The 20,897-nt window shown below is 40.1% G+C and overlaps 1 long non-coding RNA gene across 2 annotated transcripts in view; it reads left to right on the forward strand.

Annotated features, from left to right (window-relative positions):
• The first annotated feature begins 783 nt into the window (after positions 1 to 783).
• Positions 784 to 20,897, forward strand: part of LOC131380861 (uncharacterized) — a 55,898-nt gene continuing 35,784 nt past the window's right edge. For both annotated transcript variants that reach the window (XR_009209102.1, XR_009209101.1), the window contains exon 1: positions 784 to 1,406. This is a non-coding gene — a long non-coding RNA (uncharacterized LOC131380861). The remainder of the gene's footprint in view (positions 1,407 to 20,897) is intronic.

Consider the following 20,897-nt stretch of genomic DNA (forward strand, 5'->3'; position numbering starts at 1 on the left):
TGGAAGATTCAGGTTTCTTAACCAGGATTCTGATCTGCACTGCAATGGTGTTCTTAACTGTCACCCACACCTCCTCTCCACAGAGATTCAATAATAGAAAGTGGATTTCAGCTAGTAAACTATCGTCGGCACTCAGGATAGTTTGCTTGCATTAGACCAAAGACTAAAAAACCATAGTTCAGGCTGGATGCAGTGGCTCATGCCTGTAATCCCAGAACTTTGAGAGGCCGAGGCAGGCAGATTGCTTGAGCCCAGGAGTTCAAGACCAGCCTGGGCAACATGGTGAAACCCTGTCTCTACCAAAACAAAACAAAACAAAATAATGAAAATCTATAGTTCAATCTACAGGAACATTTTTAACTTTTATTTACAAATCATTGTGAAAAATCAAGTTATCCATACTAAATTCTACCATTCATTCATTTTTGCATCCAACAAATATTTATTGAGCAGTTAATAAGTGTGAGGCACATGCCAGAACCTGGGGTTAGAGCAGTGAACCAGACAGACATGGCCCCAATTCCACTTAATTTACAGTCTACTGGGGGAGAAAAACATTAAAAAATAATCACTCAATACAATTGTGACAAGTATATAGGAGAAAAAGACCTCAAGGCAAGGAAAACCAATGAAAGAAAGACCAACTTAGTCTAAGAAAGCCAGAGAAAGCCACTATGAGAAAGTTTTATACATATATATATATATATATATATATATATATATGTATATATATATATATTTTTTTTTTTTTTGAGACGGAGTCTTGCTCTGTCACCCAGGCTGGAGTGCAGTGGCACAATCTCGGCTCACTGCAACCTCCGCCTCCTGGGTTCACACCATACTCCTGCCTCAGCCTCCCGAGTGGCTGGGACTACAGGCGCTCACACCATAGGCTTGGAGACTGGGTAAGAGTCAGCCAAATACAAGAAAGGAGAGGTATATCAGGATGCTTTAACAATGCAAATATGCTTTAAAAACACTAACAGGTATTTATTGGTAACTAAGAACAGCGTCAGATGCAGTTTGATCAAAGCTCTGGCTTTGTTTCTTAGAGACTCTAACTGTCCTTCCAAATTATACGTTGGTTTCAGTCCTTTGGTTTCTATCATGCTATGTCTACCAACAATAACTAGAGCTTTTTTGTTCACATTCAGACAGAGTTCCCTTTTTATGCTGATTAAGCCACCCCCAAACCAATCCTTCTAACCAGTGGTTGCCTAAACCAATCAATGTGGTATGGAAAATGAAATTTGTATACTTTTGTATCCTAAGGTGGATCCATTTCATCCAAACATATGGCTGCTAGGCGTAGATGTGATGTATATTGAAGAGGCAACCACACTTTCCATGTCAAAGAGAAAACTACTCTGGTCAAACAGAAGAACGTGTGCAAAGAGTCTTAGGCGGTAAGATTAAAAGTTTGAGTATCTAATATAAGCCCAGTGTGAAAAACAGAAAATAAAGAGGAGAATGATATAAGTTTGCATGGTCAGAGAGGGGTCAGATTATGCAGGAGTTTGAAGCCCATGTTAAAAATTTTGGACATTTGTCTCAGGTTAATGGAGAGCTTTTGTTGTATGTTATGATCAAGTCTACATATTAAAAGCATTCCTATATAGAAGAAATGAATTATCAAAAATGCATATTATATGTCTTATACATATATGTATATAAACTATTTCTGAAAAATATACAATCAAGTGGTAGATGTGGTTGCTTATAGGAAGAGATCCCTGAGGAATAAAGAGCTGACTTAGTAGAGAGACCTACTTATCACTGTGTTCACTTTTGAATTTGGCTTTATTTTTTAACTGTATTCATGCATTGTTTTTAAATTTTAAAAGGTAGTAAATTGTTTGAAATGATTATCCTGTCCATGGAGAGAAAAATTAGAGGTGGGAAAGAGTGCAGGGAAGCCAGTTAGGAGACTACTGCAGCTGGCCATGTAGGAGATGGTGGTGGCTTGGCTTTGTATGGTACAGAAACAGGATTTGAGCCCAGGTCATCTGAAGCTGAAGTTCCTGCCTTTCACCATCACTATAGCTAACAAACGTTGTTTTTACTTCCATAGAAATACAAACGTTGTATTTCTATGGAAGGCACACACAGGTGGGGCAGGAAATGACTACAGAGCCAGTTATTTCTGAGCATGAGATGCAATATGGTGAGGAGGCCTGAGAAAAAGCCAGAGCCAAAGGAATGGTTATAACAGGATGATGGGAGCCTGGGGAAAGGGAGAAAATTTTCATTTGTGCAGAGGTGCAAACTTATTTGATTTACCTGAGCTACTGATATCCCCAGTTGTGACATTATGCAAATGTAACACCTCTAAAAATGAGACACTGCATCCGAATTGAACTCTTGAGATCCAAGATTGTCAAATGGAATGAGAGCCTTGAAACCCGTTTAGCAGCCAGACCACACTGGGCAAGAAAATGGAAAGTCGTAGTCTCCTCTCACTCTGCAGGCTGACGTCATGAGCTTCACTCAGTCTATGCTGGGTATAGGCGAGCTGAATAGCATGCAATAAGCGGGCACTAGTAAGCAAGGAGAGGATTACCAAAGAAATGAATAAACATCAGGGGAAGTTTGAGTGATGACTATACACAATTAACAAAATATAAAATGCAAGGTTCTGGAAAATTCTAGCAACTGCGTTAACTAGCTAACACACGAGAACAGCTGGTAACATACCAGCTCCATCGAGTTGAGGTGTACCTTTGTAGAATCACTGAGTGACCATTTGGGAAATTCCCAACTGTTTAAAATATGAGAATTGACTACCTTGATGGGATATCAGGTGGGTATTCATATGCCCAGAAATCATATTTTTATACTCCATTTGGAAGCCTGGGTATTTTTCTGTTTTATCTGTTGCCTTCCAAGGGCTATAGGAAAGGGGACATTAGATGAAGTGGTGGGTCTCACCTTGAAGAGACAATGGAATTAATATAAGATAGAATTAGAACACAGAGAATAGAAGACATGAATTCAAGACTTAGGAGAAGAAGCATAAGGGATAAGCAAGGACCAGTGAGATGACAACTTCACTTAAATACTGCTCTCCCACTAGTAAGACTTTCCTGACTAATTTGGCCCCAGGATAATTATGCCATTCTGTATCCCGTTCCTCCTGGGCTTGGCTACACTAATGGACAGAGTAATGTGACTAAGAGATTGCACGACGACCTATTTCAATCACATGCTTATTTTTCCTTCCTCTGGGCTTTCTCTGTGATCCCCTCAACAGGGAACTCTATTTATGATGTTATTTCCATTTCACTAAGCTTAATTCTCCCTATCTGCAATTCACCTCCTTTATAAGGTTCTGTTCTTATCTGTCAAACTGGATGCAATCACTCCTTTTGAACCTCTTATCACTTCATGATACTTTCCTTGTCTCATTTACGGGTACAGTGCAACTTAGTGGTAACAAACATTTAGAGCTGGATAGGATCTGGCCCAATGTTCTCATTGAATAAATAAGGAACTTGAGTCCCAGAGCAGACAACCGAGTTGTCCTAAGCTACACAGTAGCATAGCTCATACCAGGACATGTATCTCCTGATTTGGGGCTCTCTTGTCCTCTGATGGAAATGTTGGGGTTCTCTGCCACATTGTTCTGTGCAACCAGCCCCCTCATTTTTACTTCTATGACTAGAAACTGGGAAAGTGGGTTTAAATTTTTAATCAAATATCTAACATTTACTACCTACTACTACCTACTACCTACTACTACATTTACTACCTACTACTAAAGTATGACTTTACTCTTTCTGCAACTCTATTTCTTCATCTGTAAAATGGTGATAGTCATGTCATGTACTTCACAGTGTTATTGTGAGGAATAAATTGATATATAGAGAGAGAGATGGATATAGATATCTATCAGCTTGGGGTAAACCATAAGCTCTCTGTAGAAACTGATAATTATGACTACTACAACTGTACATAATAGGTATTATGTACAACTGCACATAATAGGTATTATGTACAACTGTACATAATAGTTTTTTTGTTTTTTGGGTGTTTTTTGTTTTTTATGTTTGTTTTTTGAGATGGAGTCTCACTCTGTCACCCAGGCTGTAGTGCAGTGGCGCGATCTTGGCTCACTGCAAGCTCTGCCTCCTGGGTTCATGCCATTCTCCTGCCTCAGCTTCCCGAGTAGCTGGGACTACAGGCATCTGCCACCAACCCCGGCTAATTTTTTGTATTTTTAGTAGAGATGGGGTTTCACCATGTTAACTAGGATGGTCTCAATCTCCTGACCTTGTAATCTGCCCCCCTCAGCCTCCCAAAGTGTTGGGATTACAGGCGTGAGCCACTGCGCCCAGCCAGTTATTGGCATATTTGTTATATATCTTATTTAGATTATATGCATTTTAAATTATCTGTCTAACTCAGCTTGTTGTACATATTTTTCATCTATTGCTGTGCAGCAAATTATCCTCATAATTTTTCAGTTTAAAACAACAAACATTGATTATCTCACAGTTTCTATGGGTCAGAAAACTGGGCATGGCTTAGAGTTTCTGCAAAGACTGTAATCAATGTGTCTACCTAGGCTGTGGTCATCTCAAAGCTCAACTACGGAAGGATCCACTTCTAGGCTCACTCATGTAACTGTTGGCTGACTTCAGTCCTTGCTGGATGTTGTCTGGAGACATCAGTTCTCTGCCATGTATGTCTCTCCTTAGCCACAACCAGCTGGCAGCTGGCTTTCCCCCGAACAAATGTTGAGAGAAAGAAAAAGACAAAGAGAGAGAGAGACAGAGAGAACAAATCAGAAGTCTCAATCTTTTTGTAACCTAATCTCAGAAGTGAAAAACCTATCACTTCTGCTGTATTCTATTTGTTAGAAGTGAGTCATTATATCCAGCCTACTCCTGAGAGAAGGGGATTAAACAAGGATATGAATCCCAGGATGTGGTGGTCGCTTGAGCCCATCTTAGAGGCTATCTTCCACACATAGCAAGGAGTGGGTAAAAGGTACAGTTATTAAATGTGTTATCCTTACCAAACAGTCCTTATAATTCTGAAAGATCATACATCTAATGGACTGAACCTGTGACCTGAACAAGTAAATGATGTCTAAGGGAAACACTCATTTGTTTGTTTATTAAACACTGGTGCTTTTTGTTGTTTATTTGTTTTGTTTTGTTTTTGAGACAGGGTCTTGCTCTGTTGCCCAGGCCGGAGGGAAGTAGATTGATCATGGCTTACTACAGCCTCACCCTCCTGAGCTCAAGCGATTCTTCCACCTCAGACTCCCAAGTAGCTGGGACTACAAGCATGCACCACCACACCAGTTTAATTTTTGTATTTTTTTTAAAACGAGGTTTCACCATGTTGTCTAGGCTTGTCTCAAACGCCTGAGCTCATGTGATCTGCCCACCTCTGCCTTCCAAAGTGCTGGGATAACAGACATGAGCCATGACTCCTGGCCTTTATCCCCAATTTTATGTCAGACACTGTGTGGCGAATTAGGGATGCTAAGAATTTTTTAAGTGAACTTTTGAAAAATGAGTTCATTTAGAGCTGGATAGGATCTGGCCCAATGTTCTCATTTAATAAATAAGGAAATTGAGTTTCAGAACAGACACACAAGTTGTTCCAAGTCACAGCAGCACAGTGGGTACCAGGATATATATCTCGTGATTTGAGTCTCCCTCATCCGCTTACAGAAATGTAAGGGTTCTCTGCCATGTTCTCCTGTGCAACCGTTTCTCCCATTTTCATTTTTTTTTTTTTTTTTTGAGACAGAGTCTCGTTCTATCGTCTAGGGTGGAGTGCAGTGGCACAATCTTGGCTCACTGCAACCTCCACCTCCCAGGTTCAAGCAATTCTCTGCCTCAGCCTCCTGAGTAGCCGGGACTACAGGCGCGCACCGCCACGCCTGGCTAATTTTTCTTTTTTTTGTATTTTCCAGTAGAGACGGAATTTCACCATGTTCGCCAGGCTGGTCTCGAACTCCTGACCTCAGGTGATCTGCCTGCCTCGGCCTCCCAAAGTGCTGGGATTACAGGCATGAGCCACTGCACCCAGCCCTCATTTTCATTTCTGTGAATTAAGTCATAGAGAAGGACTAAACCAATGGGACATCCATGCTTTTTAGATGCTTGTGGTTTTAGTAAATTAAGCCGTTAATATTGGGACACTCTTTAAATGAAGACAAATTATCATCTCTGAAGTTTCTATATTACTAACATAGATTTTCACTGACTCATTTTTCCCAACTGCCTTGTTCCCTGGACTGATATTTCATCTAAACTTTAAGACATCATCTGACAGAAAAACTGAGTTTACACATAACCTATGTTAGACAACTTGAGAGAGGGAAACAAATGCATTCTGCTGGAAACACAAACACAACTTGCCCGCAAACCATCCAAGCTTCCATTATCTTCTTTTGCTTGTCTATTGAGGCTGGTTTTTGTTGTTGTTGTTGTTGTTTTGGTTTGGTTTTGACACAGAATTTTGCTCTGCTGCCCAGACTGGAGTGCAGTGGCACGATCATAGCTCACTGTAATGCCTGTACTCAAGCAATTCCTCTGCCTCAGTCTTCCAAGTAGCTGGGACTACAAGTGTGTGCCACCATGCCCAGTTAATTATTATTATTTTTTTTAGAGATAGGGTCTTGCTATGTTGCCCAGGCTGGTCTCAAACTTCTATACTCAGGCAATACTTCTCTCTCAGTCTCCCAAAGTGCTGGGATTACAGGCATGAGCCATTGTATCTGGCCAGGCTGATGTTTATTTGTTGTTTCGTTTTGCCTCCCTTCCGCCAGAAAGCAATGTGTACATTGTGTGCATGTATCAAATTCAACAATGCCACTTTCCCCTCCTAGAAAAATAAAATAACCCTAACCCTATTCATGCCTGGGAATAGAATGTACTTGAAGAGGCAAATACAAGAATTTCATATGATATAAATAGACTCCATCAATTCAAGGAGAGGGTGTTAAAACTGAAACATTGACAGGTAATTATCAAAAGTACCTTAGAAAAGCAAGTTTCTGTGGACGATAGCTGCAATTTATTATTATGATTGTTGCTTGCCTCCCTGATGCTCTCCATTTATGATTCCAGTAATCTTGTCTCTTTTGATGAATTTACCTTTTGTTTTTCATTAAGGCGTCAGTGCTCTAGACAAAACGCCTGCTGAGTACAACAAAACCCAAAACCTGACAGAGGAAAAACAGACCTTTATATCTACAAGCCCAAACACAATTGTCCCTGCAGGATGAAAATGTGTATGTAAAAAAACATAGGTACACACACACACGCGTGCACACACACACATAAATTGTTCTTGACAGCCCTGGAAATTACGTTAGAAATCTTTTAGCCAGGTTAAAGTGGAATATGTCAAGAGTTGGCAGTTCTAGATCACAGAGAATGAAACCAGCAACCTTCTGTTCTTACTGACATCTCTATGTCTACTTTGTGGGGATCCTGCTGAATCTCTAGACAGATCGGAAAGGAGAAAAAAAAAATCTTTCTCCTTCAAAAATTTTCAAACCCCTCTAGAGATTCTAAGCTACACATGGTGTGCCTCCAGCATTGTTTATTCCTAGGCAGTCTGCTCCAAAGCTTGGGCAGCTACGTTTCAGACTTGTCTCAGCCCCTGTGTGGCAAAGGGATGGGCAAAGCATTCATCAGTCAGAGTCTATAGAGGTATGAGATAGACACACCGTGTGAGCAACCAGCCCCAGCACTGGGTGTTTATGTAAGCATTTCCCTAGGTTGTTCTTCAGAATCAACCCACTCCTTCTGAGATGCGTGGGTTTTTATCAGCCTAATATCCCAAGCCAGTGACAAAATCTTGGAGAGTTGTCAAGACTAATAACTTTTCACCATCATATTCTCAACAGGGAATGGGAAATGGAATTTTCCCAGTGCTCAAGGCTGAATGTCTGTAGAAAATTAAAAAATAATAACAATTCAAAAAAACACTTAAAGTTTGAAGAAAAGATCAATGTAAATTAAACTCCCTCCATTCCCAACACTGAAAAAGTTTATTCTATGTGTCCCAGGGAAAAAAAAAAAAAAAAGGAAACTTTTGGAAGAAAAGCTCAAATTTAAAAACATATCCTGAGCATTGATTTTCAGATAATTAGAAAAAGCTATTTTCTAAGTATCTCAAATCAAACGTATGTGTATTCTGTATTAAGGTTTTGCTACCAAGCCATAAATAGCCATGGAATATGAAATATGCTGTCCATATTACTTGGCATTTGAAACCTGGCCAGTCCTAAGAGAAAATGTAAAAACAAAAATAATTGCTTAAAAGAAGTTGTTTTCCCCTTTTGCAACCTCAACTCCCATTGCCTGTGTACTCATTCAAGAAAAGAAAATATTGGCTGGGAACAGTGGCCCATGCTTATAATCCCAGCGACTCTGCAGGCTGCAGCAGGAAGACCCCATAAGCCCAGGAGTTCGAGGCTGTAGTATGCTATAATCATGCCTGTGACTAGCCACTGCAGTCCAGCCTGAGCAATATAGAGACTTTTGCCTCTTAAAAAAAAAGAAAACATATTTTAAAACAAAGAGCAAAACTAGAAATTGCATCTGTTGTAATATTCTAGCTTTGTTTCTTCAAAGGCTATGCATTCATTTATTTAAGGAGGAAAGATTTGAATTTTCTTCAAATAATTCAGGTGGTATCACAGAGCAAAGATGAGAAGGTCCAGCTATAATCAGTATTTCACATGGCTACCCAGAATGCCCCCAACCTAGACCAACCATAATTGCTGCATAAGTTGGATCCTGTTCATTACTACATCTCCCCTTTTTATAATCTTTTCCCTATTTGCCTTTATTTATTCCTGCTAATCACCTCCCTATTTGCCTTTATTTATTCCTGCTAATCATCTATTCATTCATTCAACCATTTCATCATTCAACAAATATTTACTGAGCCTTTACTAAATGTAAGTAGGGCCTGGCAATCCAGAGGCACACAGCAGCCAGATGATCCTTTTGAAACATGAATATAATCATATTATTTCCTTTCAATAGCTTCTAATCCTATTTAAAATAAAACCATGGAGGACAGTGTCTGGACCTTGGAAAAGCTGATAGTCTAGCAGGACAAACGTTTGTTTAAATACAATTGCAAGGCTGTGTAATGAACAAGAGGATGGCAAGCTATAGAACGGAGGTGGTTCCAGAGGCTTCCCTAAGGAAGTGATAGTTAGCCTGTGACTTTAAGGATGAGTAAAACTGCACCAAAATGCATGTGTTGGAAGTAGCAGGGGAAGAGGCAGACACTGCCTAGCAAGTGGGAAACAACCAGAGGCAGGAGAAAACATGGCAACTTGGAGGAAGTGAAAGTGCCTTGCACGCCTGAAGAGTCAGACAAGCTAGAGAGATGGGTTGGAGTTTGAGCCTGCAGGGCTGTGTTAGCCATGTGCATTAGCCAAGTAGGCTGGGTTGTGCTGCAGGAACGAAACCTTAAAGTTTGCTGGCTCAACAAACACAAGTTTATTTCTCTGTCAAATAAATTCTAATGCAGGTCAGGTGATATTCCAGGGCAGTTCTTCTCCATGATGTAACTGAGACACCCAGGATCCCACTATGTTTTGATATTTCCATCTCAACATGTGGCTTTCAAGATCCCCACAGCAGGTGAAGACAGGGTGTGGAAGTGGCACACCACCTCTTATATGCGCAGGTCCAAAAGTAACACATTCATTTCATCCCCTGATTGCCAGAAATAGCCACAAAGTCCTCGCTGACTACAAGAAAGGCTGGAAAATGTAGAGAGCACACGTGGGGCCCTTCAGAGATTGTCAGTGTTTCTGCTAAGGCATGCAGGTCTTAGCAGGCTGTATCCTAGGTAATGGAGAACCACAAGCAGAAGACTAGCCAGGATCAAGTTCATGTTGTAGAGATTACCCCAGCTATACTGTGGAGAATGAAACAAACTGGACAAAGAGAACCCAGTTACGAGGTTTTTGAAAGATTCAAGTAAGAAAAGATGGTGTCTTAGAATATGAAGGTGTCAGCATACCAGCTTAATGAACACCTTAATGCAGATATTTTTATTAAAAACCCTAACAAGGAATTAGTATAAATTGATACTTATAACAAAGGAGGATGTAAAGAATAATAACAATCACAGAATGTGTAAACTATTGTCTGAATCTACCCAGTAGTTTAACAGAGTATAAATAGCTGAATTCTCCTCCCATTGGTTAAGAAGGAAGGGGTACTGAAAAGCAATGGTTTTTAGGATCTGGGTCTATGGAATGGTGAAACAGAATAAAAAACACCCGGTGATATCTGATGGAGCAGTGGTCACCAACCTTTTTGGCACCAGGGACCTGTTTCATGGAAGAGAATTTTTCCATGGACTGGGGAAGGGTTGGGGGGATGGTTTGGGGATGATTCAAGCACAGTATATTTATTGTGCACTTTATGTCTATTATTATTATGTTGTAATATATAATGAAATATCAATAATTAAACAACTCACCATAATGTAGAATCAGTGGGAGTCCTGAGCTTGTTTTCCTGCAACTAGATGGTCCCATCTGAGGGTGATAGGAGATAGAGACAGATCATCAGGCATTAGATTCTCATAAGAAGTGTTCAACTGAGATCCCTCACATGCACAGTTCACAGTAGTGTTCACGCTTCTGTGAGAATCTAATGCTGCCACTGACCTGACAGGAGGCAGAGCTCAGGCGGTAACGTGAGCAATGAGGAGCAGCTGTAAATACAGATGAAGCTTCACTCGTTCACCTGCCATTTACCTCCTGCTGCGTAGCCCAGTTTCTAACAGGCCACAGACCAGTAACTGTCCATGACCTGTGGGTTGGGGACCCCTGTGATAGAGTATCTTGAAGCCAAGGCTAAAGCTGAGATAAAAGGAGTATGCAGAGCTGATACTCAGATAAGAACCTGAATAACAAATCAGGAAAAGGATAGGCTGGTTACTGTGGCTCACACAGTACTGTAGGAGGCCCAGGCAGGAGGATTGCTTGAGCCCAGAAGTTTGAGACCAGCTTTGGCAATGTAGTGAGACTCAGTCTCTACAAAAAATTAAAAAATTAGCTGCATGTGGTAGCGTAGACCTGTAGTCCCAGCTTCTCAGGAGGCTGAAGTGGGAGGGTCACTTGAGCCCAAGGAAGTTGAGACTACAGTGAGCCAAGACTGCACAACTGCACGTCTGCCAGGGCAACAAAGGGAGACTCTATCTCAAAAAATATATATATATATTTAAGAAAGAAAAAGGATAAATAATTTTCTGGAACCAGGCAGCTGAGTCAGAAGCTGGAGTATGAAACCAGAGAGCAGAGGGATGGGCAAACAAGCACAGGAAAGTGGGTGAGGTCACAAGGTAGATATTCTGAATTGTTTTTACATGCTTTCAATAACCCAGAGACTTGTAGGTACAACTGCAAAAGAGATAAGATTGGCAGTAAATATGTTTCTGCAGTCATTTAGCCATTAATTATCCCCCTTACTATGTGCAGGATAGAACTCCTGATTTTCACATCCCTCCTGCCAACTCTTCCCCATCTCAAGAAAATCATCTGCCATTCACTCAAGTCCCCCGCAATAAACCCTTCTTGATTCCTCTTTTCTCTCAGGTGCTGCATCTTCACATCCAATCCGTAAGCATGTCCTTTGACTCTGCTCTGAAATAGGGCCTGATTTCTCATCATTCCCCCTCTACTCCAAGCCACATCATTGCTTGTTTTGACTACAGTGACACCTTCTTAACTGGCCCCCATCTTCTGCTCCTGCCTCCTACTATATCTTCTTACCACAGCCAGAATGCTCCTTTTAAAACATAAATGTAATCATATTACTTTCTTCTAATGGCTTCTAATCCCATTCAGAATAAACCATGGCCTACAAATCCCTTAGGATCTGGCAGCTTCCTTCCTTTCCAATCACATCTCCAACTCTTTTCTTTATCTGTTACCCTCTCCAGGCATGCCAAGCTCATCTTCGAGTCATTGCACTATCCCCTCCCATCACCTGGAGTCTCTTCCTACTGATCTTTGCAGGACTGTCTCTGTCTTGTCATATAGTTCTCAGGGCAAATATCAACCCCTCAGATAGGCCATCCTTGAACATCCAATCTAAAGAAGCCATTCATTACAAAACTGTGAATCTATGTTGATGCCCTGTGTACACCTTTTATTTTTTCATTATTTTTTTCTCAGTTACCTTCATGGTGTCATTATCGTGTTTTTGTTATTTTTGTGGTTATTGTTTGTTTTCTCCTGCTAGAACCTCCAATGAAAGCAGCACCCAGCCAGGCATGGTGGCTCACGCCTGTAACCTAGCACTTTGGGAGACCAAGTCAGGTGGATCGCTTGAGCTCAGAAGTTCAAGACCAGCCTGGGCAACATAGTGAAACCCCATCTCTACAAAAAAACATGAAAATTAGCCATACATGGTGGTGCACACCTCTAGTCCCAGCTACTCAAGAGGCTGAGGTGGGAGGATTGCTCGAGCCCAGGAGGTTGAGGCTGCAGTGAGCCGAGATTGTGCCACTGCACTCCAGTGTGGGTGACAAAGTGAGACCCTGTTTCCAAAAAAAAAAATAAGAAAAAAGAAAGAAAGCAATGGTGAATGGGAGTTCACTCATGATTTGGCTCTCTGTTTGTCTGTGATTGGTGTACAAGAATGCTTGTGATTTTTGTACATTGATTTTGTATCCTGAGACTTTGCTGAAGTTGCTAATCAGCTTAAGGAGATTTTGGGCTGAGACAATGGGATTTTCTAGATATACAATCATGTCATCTGCAAACAGGGACAGTTTGACTTCCTCTTTTCCTAATTGAATACCCTTTATTTCCTTCTCCTGCCTGATTGCTCTGGCCAGAACTTCCAGCACTATGTTGAATAGGAGCGGTGAGAGAGGGCATCCCTGTCTTGTGCCAGTTTTCAGAGGGAATGCTTCCAGTTTTTGCCCATTCAGTATGATATTGGCTGTGGGTTTGTCATATATAGCTCTTATTATTTTGAGATACGTCCCATCAATACCTAATTTATTGAGAGTTTTTAGCATGAAGGGTTGTTGAATTTTGTCAAAAGCCTTTTCTGCATCTATTGAGATAATCATGTGGTTTTTGTCTTTGGTTCTGTTTATATGCTGGATTACATTTATTGATTTGCGTATGTTGAACCAGCCTTGCATCCCAGGGATGAAGCCCACTTGATCATGGTGTATAAGCTTTTTGATGTGCTGCTGGATTCGGTTTGCCAGTATTTTATTGAGGATTTTTGCATCAATGTTCATCAAGGATATTGGTCTAAAATTCTCTTTTTTGGTTGTGTCTCTGCCTGGCTTTGGTATCAGGATGATGCTGGCTTCATAAAATGTGTTAGGGAGGATTCCCTCTTTTTCTATCGATTGGAATAGTTTCAGAAGGAATGGTACCAGTCTCAGGGATCTAGAACTAGAAATACCATTTGACCCAGCCATCCCATTACTGGGTATATACCCAAAGGACTATAAATCATGCTGCTATAAAGACACATGCACACGTATGTTTATTGCGGCACTATTCACAATAGCAAAGACTTGGAACCAACCCAAATGTCCAACAACAATAGACTGGATTAAGAAAATGTGGCACATATACACCATGGAATACTATGCAGCCATAAAAAATGATGAGTTCGTGTCCTTTGTAGGGACATGGATGAAACTGGAAAACATCATTCTCAGTAAACTATCGCAAGGACAAAAAACCAAACACCGCATGTTCTCACTCATAGGTGGGAATTGAACAATGAGAACTCATGGACACAGGAAGGGGAACATCACATTCCGGGTACTGTTGTGGGGTGGGGGGTGGGGGGGTGCGGGGACAGCATTAGGAGATATACCTAATGCTAAATGACGAGCTAATGGGTGCAGGAAATCAACATGGCACATGGATACATATGTAACAAACCTGCACATTGTGCACATGTACCCTAAAACCTAAAGTATAATTAAAAAAAAAAAAAACAAAAAACAAACAAACAAAAAAAGATCTCATAAAAAAATAAAAATAAAAAAAAAGAAAGAAAGAAAGAAAAAAAGCAGCACCGTAACTTGCCTTTATCATTACTATATATACACAGTGTGTACAACAGTTCTTAATGAATGGTAAGCACTTTCTTCTACTTTGTAGAATAAATAAACAAATGGAGAAATGAACAAATGAGTGAATTCCTCCCTCTTTTCTCACGTCTGTAATCTCTTCCTCTTCACTGTCTTCTTATTCACCCCCTCCCACCACCCAGCCTAAAACTTTGTTGAAATCTCTTACATCATTCAAAAATAAAAATTTTCTTTAATCATCTCTAATTTCTCTCCATCCTTTCTTCTCCCTTGTTTATATAAACTTTTCAAAAGCATACTCTGCAATTAGAGTATGTTCTTCTCTAGCTTCTGACCCTCCACCCTGGGGAAACTGTCCCAGTTGAGGAAACAAAAGGCCTTTCAAATGCCAAATCAAATGGCCATTTTCAGCCCTTGCATTACTGTACCTCACTGTTGTATCAGATGGTGTCTCTTCTTCCTCCAATCTTGACCCCTTACCATTTCTTCTTCCTATCTGTACCTCTCTGACCATTGCCTCTCTGTTCTCTTCTTAAAGCAACATCCTTGACTTTGTCACACATTTTTCATAATTCCCCTTTCAGTCCTCTACCATTTGTTCATTGTCCTATGGCTCAGGTCACTTTGAATCCATGGTTCATGGCCCTTCTGTCTTTACTGTCTCTTCTTACCTGATTTCATCCTCTCTTAGAAATTCAAATGTCCCCTAAAATCAGATTTTTTTAAAAGCTGGCCGGGCGCAGTGGCTCACGCTTGTAATCCTAGCACTTTGGGAGGCCGAGGCGGGCGGATCACGAGGTCAGGAGATCGAGACCACGGTGAAACCCCATCTCTACTAAAAATACAAAAAAAATTAGCCGAGCGTGGTGGCGGGCGCCTGTAGTCCCAGCTACTCGGAGAGGCTGAGGCGGGAGAATGGCGTGAACCCAGGAGGCGGAGCTTGCAGTGAGCCGAGATTGCGCCACTGCACTCCAGCCTGGGCGACAGAGCGAGACTCCGTCACAAAAAAAATAAAAAGCTGTACCTCCAGTCTAGAACTCTTGCCCAAATCTGTATATACTCGGATATCCTATAATCACCTCAAACTCAGCACGTCCAACTCCGTAAGGTCTGAGTTAGTACCCCCATTTTATAATAAGAAAACTGAGACTTAGCAGTTAGACATTTCACCTAAGAGCACTTAACAGGGCAACGGTAAAGCTGGAATTTAAATACAATTCTCCCAGTCACCGAAGCCCATTTTGTTCCACTATGTTACCATGTACTTGTGTTACAAGAGTAGAAAGCTGACAATAGCCCAAATATCTTTCTAGAGAGTAGTTCCATGTATGATGAAATGCCAAAAGATGAAATTTTACACTGCTGATAGGATAATTTTGATGTATGTTTAATAGGACAAATGCTCATGACATATATTGAAATTTTTTAAGTGAGACATGAAACTATGTATATTAAAATCCTAATCTGGTTCTTATGATTAGAATAAAGTCTGGAAAGAAAACAAAAAACACTAAATGTTATCATTATGTGATATCATAATTATAGTTTAAATAATTGTCTTTTTCCCTCTACCAGCTCATTTCTGCTCTCTGCTAATACCCCCAATTTCCTTTTAGAGAATCACTTCTTCCTCACTTATGGATCTTGATGATAATAATTGAGGTTCTTTGCTCCCCGTAAGGGAAGTTGAAAAGGATCTCTGGCAGTTCCTTAGCCAAATCTTTTTGCTTATTAGTGCAGTATAAGCCAAAGAGCTTGCTGCATCCTAACATGAGCTAATAAGACTTTTTAGCTGAGCTACACTGGGACACACACACACAAATGATAGATTTCATTCAATCCTATTGCACCTGAACTAGGCAGTCAAGTTTTTACTACATTGATGCCTAGAGCTGCCCTTCTTTTTGTCCTATTTCTAAACTGATTCTCTGGTTTCCTGTTCATTCTGGATAGGAAACACTCTTACATCCTTTTAATATATTTTCTTTTTTGAGCTGGACACAGTTGCTCCTGTCTGTAATCCTAACACTTTGGGAGGCTTAGGTGGGAGAATTGCTTGAGGCCAGGAGTTTGAGAACAGCCTGGTCAACATAGCGAGACTCCATCTCTACAAAAAAGAATTTTTTTTTTAATTAGCCAGGTGTGGTGGTACACACCTGTAGTCAGTCCTAGCTATTCATGAGGCAGAGATGGGAGGATAGCTTATGACCAGGAGTTCAAGGTTATAGGGAGCTGTGATTGCACCACTGCACTGCGTGACAGAGCAAGACCATTTATCTAAAAAGTAAAGATATAAATTTTCTCTTTTGACTAAATTAGCTCTTTATTGGTTTCTGTTACTTATAGCCAAAGAACTCTGACTGATAGATGTCTTTATTTTCGATCTTTCTACAATAAACATGTTTTGTCTTTATATTCCAAATAAATAAAGAAATGAAAAATTAAAGATCCAGTCCTAAAATAGTAAAAGATATGGTCAGAAATGCATGTGACTATAAGAAACCTGGATTAGATATGTAGCTTAATCTCTACTAATCCATGACTGCTCCTGGTAAGTCACCCCACTCTGTGTTGTCATTCCATACTAACAGCAGATCGATGGCATTACCCTCATGTACAGACAGGAAATATTTTGATTTGTGTTTCTAATAAGTTTGTGGCCAACAAGACCCCATCAAAGCAAGGCCTGGCTTATACTGGAAAATAAATGCATTCATTTGGTCAAGTGACCCGTTTGTTGAATGCTTTCTTCACTCCATTCAGTGGGTATACAAAAATAAATGGTACCCAGTTTCTGTTCCTGAGAAATTCCTCACCATATTTTGAAGCAAATGCACAGCAGATAAATTGCAATAAGATATGGTAAGCGCTATTACACGGATATGAACATAAAGCAGAAAGGAATGAACTGTCAGTTTAAAGATTCTAAATACAAGAAAGAAAATAACAAAAGCCTCAGCATTAACCGTTTTAACTAAAAAGTATGTTATAGCCAACGGTGAATACATGCTTATTTGCAAAAAGGAAGATCAAGCTGATGAGAAGGCATGCGAAGTTTGCTATTATCCTTTCAGTGGCAAAACCATATTAAAGGCTGTGATTTTCATTTCTTTTAAAAAGTGCATCTAATAAGTTAGAGATAAAACTTTAATTTTTAGTATTAAATCCCTTTAAAACATATTGTAATGACCTTGCCATCAACCTATTTTAATAAAAGAAATTCACCATCAGCATCTCCTTCTAATCAACTTCTTTAGTATTTATTTATTTCCAAAATCCAATCCCCATTTTCTCAGTACCAAGAGTACTGAAGTACTGAAGTCCCACTGAAGGACCCACCTAGATTCTGTCTCTTCACCAAGTGTTGGGTAAAATGGGTGGAGTTCTCCTAAATGTATCTTTACATCATTCTATGCCTGTTATGGGTTGCTTTCTCACAAGACATGGTCTGATACCTGCCTACACCAGAATATTGACAGAGGTGGTGACTCACTGTGCCACCACTTCCAGGTACCATGTTTACATTTAGACTGAAGCCTTCTAGAGAAAATATCTTAACTGAAAGAAAGAATAATGACCCTGTTAGTGGAAGTTTTGAGTATGATAGACCAAAAACAAAATAAAACATCAAAAAATCTAGACCCAGAGAGTCTAACTCAGTAATTCTGATGAGAGGTCTTAGAAAAATAAATCCATCTATATAAAAAATTTTAATATTCTCCTTTCTTAGAAGACACTAATATTAGGAAAGAAGTTTGGATATTTAAGGAATGATTAAATAAATAAACATTTCATCTTACCCCGAAATAGCCAAATAAGCTCCAAGCAAAAATCAAGCCCAGGAACATACACACAGAGATGCTTCGGGGACAGGCCACATGTGAAACTGTTTATGTCTTATGACCTCTACTTTCCCTGTCTCTGCCCTTCCAGGGTCAACTCCAATCCTCACAAGAGCAATTTAGAAATAATGACAGAGAATGAGCTTTTTTTTTTTTCTGAACTAGTTTTTATTTTTTTGTTGTTGTTTATTTCTTTAAAAAAAATGGGATACATGTGCAGAACTTGCAGGTCTGTTACACAGGTATACATGTGCCATAGTGGTTTGCTGCACCTATTGACCCGTCCTCTAAGTTCCCACCCCTCATCCTTCATCCCTCAACAGACCCTGGTGTGTGTTGTTCCTTTCTCTGTGTCCATGTGTTCTCATCATTCAGCTCCCACTTATGAGTGTGCACATGCAGTGTTTGGTTTTCTGTTCCTATGTTGGTTTGCTGGGGATGACAGCTTCCAGCTTCATCCATGTCCTGCAAAGAACATGATCTCATTCCTTTTTATGGCTGCGTAGTATTCCATGGTGTACATGAACCACATTTTCTTTATCCAGTCTGTCATTGATGGGCATTTGGGTGGGTTCCATGTCTTTACTATTTTAAATAGTGCTGCAGTAAACATACGTGTGCATGTGTCTTTACAGTCGAATTATTTATATTCTTTTGGGTATAAATCCAGTAATGGGATTGCTGGGTCAAATGGTATTTCTGGTTCTAGATCCTTGAGAAATCGCCATACTGTCTTCCACAGTGGTTGAATTAATTTACATTCCCACGAACAGTGTAAAGTGTTCCTATTTCTCCACAGCCTCGCCAGCATCTATTATTTCCTGACTTTTTAATAATCACCATTCTAACTTGCAATGAGATGATATCTCATTGTGGTTTTGAGTTGGATTTCAAAATGATCAGTGATGTTGAGCTTTTTCTCATATGTTTGTTGGCCACGTAAATGTCTTCTTATGAGAAGTGTCTGTTAATATCCTTTGCCCACTTTCACATGGGGTGGCTGGCCATATTACCTGAAGTAATTTATAGATTCAATGCTATTCTCATCAAACTACCACTGACATTCTTCACAGAATTAGAAAAAAACTATTTTAAATTTCATGTGGAATTAGAGAAGATCCCACATAGCCAAGACAATCTTAAGCAAAAGAACAAAGCTGGAGGCATCATGCTACCTTACTTCAAACTATACTACAAGGCTACAGTAACCAAAACAGCATGGTACTGGTACCAAAACAGACATATAGACCAATGGAGCAGAACAGAGACCTCGGAAATAACACCAAACATCTGCAACCATCTGATCTTCAACAAACCTGACAAAAACAAGCAATGGGGAAAGGGTCTCCTATTCAGTAAATGGTGCTGGGAAAACTGGCTAGTCACATGCAAAAAATTGAAACTGTATCCCTTCCTTATACCTTACACAAAAATTAATTCAAGATGGATTAAAGATTTAAATGTAAAACCCAAAACTATAAAAACTCTAGAAGAAAACCTAGGCAATACCATTCAGGACATAGGCATGGGCAAAGACTTCATGACAAGAATGCCAAAAGCAATTGCAACGGAAGCCAAAACTGACAAACAGGATCTAATTAAACTAAAGAGCTTCTGCACAGCAAAAGAAATTATCATCAGAGTGAACAGGCAACCTACAGAATGGGAGAAAATTTTTGCAATCTATCCATCTGACAAAGGTCTAATATCCAGAATTTATAAGGAACTTAAACATATTTACGAGAGGATGAGCTTTGGAATCAAACAGACCTGGGTTAATAAGTAGACTCTGACACGTATTAATAGTATGATCTTGGGCAAGTTACTAAATCTCTCTGAACCTTAGTCTTTTCATCTGGAAAATGAAAAATTAATTTATTTCTTGCAGGTCTCTATGAAATTTAAGTGATGCTATATAAGCACCTCATCTGACACATAGAATATGTTCAATTCAGTGGCTATTAGTACCCATGGAGTCATGCTTTTGCTGGCAGTAGCAATACACCCAACCTTGCCCTTCCCCAAAGATGACATACAGTTCAAAAAGATTCCTTCTTTTCCTTTCCAAATCCCATAAGTAACAAACAATCAAACAGGTCTATGCTTTATTTGATAATGTCTGTAAAGCAGCCAATCCAAACCTGAAAATGCCAGCTGATGGCTTTACATTACAAGGTACCTCTGCTGAAATGAAGATGCTTGGAGAGCTGAGATTTGAATTTAAAGGAGTGTCAGTTGTGTCCCACTGTTCTATCACATGAGGTGTTCCAGAATAACTGGTGTCTACAGAATTATTCATACAAGGTGTCAGTGGGCTCATAGACTTCAAAGGAAGGTCAGAAAGAACTGGCCTCCAGTCTCAGCACATGAATCCCTGGCCACTCTGTGTGGGCCCAGGAGAGTGGAGGTATAGGTGTGTGTGAGAGCCTAAAGAGGATTATCATTTCCTATTTATATGTTCATACTTTGTTCAGGCAGGAACTCTAAGTACATTTCTTACCCATCAGCATTTTCAGAATTAGAAAATGCGAGGGCTGAGAAGGAAGTTAGAAACCATCAGTGTATGTAGCATTTCTCAAAGTGTGTGGACTCTGCCTCCCATCTATGGAATCTCTAAAGATGGGGTCAGTAATTTTTTTTTTTTTTTTTTGAGACAGAGCCTCATTTTGTCACCCAGGCTGGAGTTCAGTGCCATGATCTCGGCTCACTGCAACCTCCACCTCCTGGATTCAAGTAATCCTCCTGCCTCAGCCTCCCTAGTAGCTGGGATTACAGGTGTGTGCCACCATGCCTGGCTAATATTTGTATGTTTAGTAGATACAGGATTTCACCACGTTGGCCAGGCAGGTCTCGAAGTGATCCACCCACCTCAGCCTCCCAAAGTGCTGGGACTACAGGCGTGAGCCACCGTGCCTGGCTGTAACCTGCATTTTTTTAAACAAGCATCCCAGGAGATTCTAAAGCACGCTCAAGATTGAA

The sequence above is a fragment of the Hylobates moloch genome, unplaced genomic scaffold (assembly GCF_009828535.3).
Source record: "Hylobates moloch isolate HMO894 unplaced genomic scaffold, HMol_V3 SCAFFOLD_12, whole genome shotgun sequence".
Lineage (NCBI taxonomy): Eukaryota > Metazoa > Chordata > Mammalia > Primates > Hylobatidae > Hylobates > Hylobates moloch.